Here is a 3,443-nt window from a genome sequence, read left to right as displayed (position 1 = left end):
AGGATTACTTAGTAACGTAATCAAAAACTGAGCAAATTGATTTTCATCTTTTTATATTAACAAAGGAAAAAGCTAAAACAAAAAGCTAAAACAATAAGCTCCCTGACCAGTGTATTTTATAAGATCTAAGGTGTGTTGCATTCCTCCCGGCAATACCCTCTTGGATAAACTATACAGTCAAATCTTCTTGACTCTCTATAAATTAAACCGGTATATACCTCGATAAAACATTAGGCTGTTTTGCCTCAATTGCTTCAAGTCTCCTTTACTCGAACGATTATGCCCTACCCCTCCAAGATGTTCGGGTCATCAAGATCTTGACTCTATTATCGTGATCTTAACCCTATTAGCCCCAGGGGGGGGGGGGGTAGAATCTACCACGCTGGAGTTCTTTTGTTTATATCTCAAAGAAAAATTTTTTAAACGACTTGAAACTTTCTGAGTTTTAATAAAATCTTATTAAGAGTACTTGTGCAAAATTTTAGGGTCATAGGTTGTCCAGATCAGGTTTTATGACTTTATTGTGAAACATGACATAAAACCCAGCTAAAATCACTTCAAACTCAAAATTTTAAAGTGATGATAACTTCTAAACTATTTATTCAATCATTTTCAAATTTTGACACGTGATAGGCATTGATAATACAAATTTAAAAATTTTAAAGAAAATTTTTGAAAATGATGACGTCATCATTTATGACGTCATCAAATTTTGAAAAATTTTACTCATCTTCAGCATAAATTTTAAGAAAAACTCTTCATGGAAATTGCAAAACCGGCAATTATGAAAAAGAACAGTCTTTTACCTTTCAGAATCTTTAAACAGAATTGAAATATCTTTATTGGTTCAATTGTAATAGACATTTTTGTAAACCATATATTTGGGCTTTTTTCCGAAAGGTCGAAATTTTGTGATGACGTCATCAGTTTTTGCATGACGTCATCAATTTTTTTTTCTTCCTGGAAAATTGTATCATGATGGAGAACATCTGTACCAAATTTCATGGCCATAGCTCTTCTAGATCGAAAAAAAATCGAGGGTGGTAGATTCTACCCCCCCCCCCTGGGGATACAAAAGTCAAAAAAGCTTGGGGCTAATAGGGTTAAGCCTTGGTTCGTTACCCTACTCGTGTGTAAATGATGTCTTTTGGACCTGCCTGAGGAGATCTTGTAAATTAACCACTGTTTGATTTTTTTGATTAAATAAATAAAATAAGCTTCTGATTGGTGTACACAGACCCAGTATCTACAGCTTATTTCAAAATTCATTGCCATAGAGGGTCTGCTGTCTTTGTCACTTTCTGATTTGAGATTTTTCAAACCGACCGCTGCAATTGAGTGCGGGCGAGAGAGGTAAGACGTTGATAGAACTGTTGCTATTTTTAAATCATACTTTATCGCAGAGGTTTCCGTACGGGAATTTTTTTTATCAAACAGACAATGTGCACAGAGTGTAGTACGAAGCGATAAACGTGAGATACACTGTGGTACAGAGTACCAGGTAGGTAGATCCATAAAAATATCACTTGTTGTTTTATTACAGTCAACAACGTGGGAGTGTCTTACAAACATGCTGAATTTTATGGGGACTGGGACCCACAGGTAAACATTACTTAATCTTTCTGTCAAAAGTCTTGCTTTAAATATTGCTTTGGATGCGTATCAAATACAGTGGAGTCTCTTTAACTCGGACCCTCGCGGACAACGCAAATTCATTCGAGTTAAGGAAATTTTGAGTTATGAAGTAAGGCTTATTATAGGGCATTGTTAACTGAAGGGACGTGAAAACTTGTTCGAGTTAATGAGAAATTCGAGTTATAGAGGTGCGAGTTCAAGAGACTCTAATGTATTGGGGAGTGTTTAATAGATTTCCCTCATTACCATGAATGTTATTTAGTTAGAATTATTATCGTTAAACAGGCTTGTGACGACATGATCAAAGTGAATATACACTCAGTGCTGAAGGTGAGAAAATATTATGCTTATTCCTTCTTTATTTATCAAGAAAAAGTTTCCTTACGTGATTTCTAAAAAAATGGCCAGTGGAAAATGTTTCCCTCACCTAAGAATCCGAACTTTGAACCAAAATATTTTAAATTCCCCATGCAAAACAAAATTGAAGACCTAATATTAATCCTCCCTCTCAAAAATATCTTATAATTTACTGTTCTTTCGGATGGACTACAACGAGGTCGTAGAAAAGATATCACGGAACTCCAGGCTTGGTCCCCTAATAATAATTGAAGACTTAATATTCCGCTTGATAGACCTCACGAATTAAAATAAAAAGGCTTGATTGTCGACCGCCGCCTGACCCGTATGTTTTTTCTGTTAAATCTCTTTAAAACAATTCGCCTGTACCGTATAAAAAACAAACCATTTGAGTTTTTCCATTTCAGATGACAAGACTGGTACTGGATGGAATGGTGAGCAGGTAAATTCACTATAAAGCCAACCTCCTCTAATCCGAACCTCTACATCTTAACTTTCCCTTATTCGAATTAGAACATTTGCCCCCTCTTCTCTATGACCCTATCCCTAATCTAACTCACGAACAATTCTTGTTTTTTAAAAGATTATTAGAGCGACAGTCGACTCATTTGTTCATCAATTTTCTGTGTGTGTGTTTTTTATAGGAAAAGAGGATTGTTGGTTCACATTTCATCTGGAAGTGGATACGCTCCTTTCCCGCTGTACTCTGTGTACTCAGGCACTAAGGTATGCATTTTCCTATTTTTTTATGAACGGTGGCACCAAGATATATAAGTATTCTGTATCCGGCAATGCTCTACTTATACGGTGGTATTTTTATCTCAGTGTCCCTTTCTATAGGTCTAAACTACCTGCGCCAAGTCAGTAGACCAAAACTTTTGTGTTTTTTCTTCAGAGTTTCGTGAACAATTTTGCCGAATCTTTACTGTATCCCTTTGGTACTAACTTTTGTGTTTTTTCTTCAGAGTTTCGTGAACAATTTTGCCGAATCTTTACTGTATCCCTTTACTAACCTATGTGTTTTTTCTTCAGAGTTTCGTGAACAATTTTGCCGAATCTTTACTGTATCCCTTTACTAACTTTTGTGTTTTTTCTTCAGAGTTTCGTGAACAATTTCGCCGAATCTTTACTGTATCCCTTTACTAACTTGTGTGTTTTTTCTTCAGAGGTTCGTGAACAATTTCGCCGAATCTTTACTGTATCCATTTACTAACTTTTGTGTTTTTTCTTCAGAGTTTCGTGAACAATTTTGCCGAATCTTTACTGTATCCCTTTACTAACTTTTGTGTTTTTTCTTCAGAGTTTCGTGAACAATTTTGCCGAATCTTTACTGTATCCCTTTACTAACTTTTGTGTTTTTTCTTCAGAGTTTCGTGAACAATTTTGCCGAATCTTTACTGTATCCCTTTACTAACTTTGTGTTTTTTCTTCAGAGTTTCGTGAACAATTTT

General features: G+C 35.4%; 1 long non-coding RNA gene across 2 annotated transcripts; it reads left to right on the top strand.

Moving 5' to 3' along the window:
- The first annotated feature begins 1,542 nt into the window (after positions 1–1,542).
- On the top strand, positions 1,543–3,121 carry LOC136801561 (uncharacterized). Of its 2 annotated transcripts, none has more exons than XR_010845874.1 (5): positions 1,543–1,602; positions 1,921–1,965; positions 2,400–2,434; positions 2,637–2,718; positions 3,092–3,121. It is a non-coding gene; the product is annotated as an uncharacterized lncRNA (long non-coding RNA). The 2 variants fall into 2 exon arrangements; XR_010845873.1 differs by lacking the exon at positions 3,092–3,121 and adding an exon at positions 2,888–2,918.
- The last annotated feature ends 322 nt before the right edge of the window (positions 3,122–3,443 follow it).

This window comes from Clytia hemisphaerica, unplaced genomic scaffold (genome assembly GCF_902728285.1).
Source record: "Clytia hemisphaerica strain Z4C2 unplaced genomic scaffold, Clytia hemisphaerica genome assembly, whole genome shotgun sequence".
Classification (NCBI taxonomy): domain Eukaryota; kingdom Metazoa; phylum Cnidaria; class Hydrozoa; order Leptothecata; family Clytiidae; genus Clytia; species Clytia hemisphaerica.
Note: the sequence above shows the minus strand (reverse complement) of the source record. Positions and strands in the feature narration are given on the sequence as shown.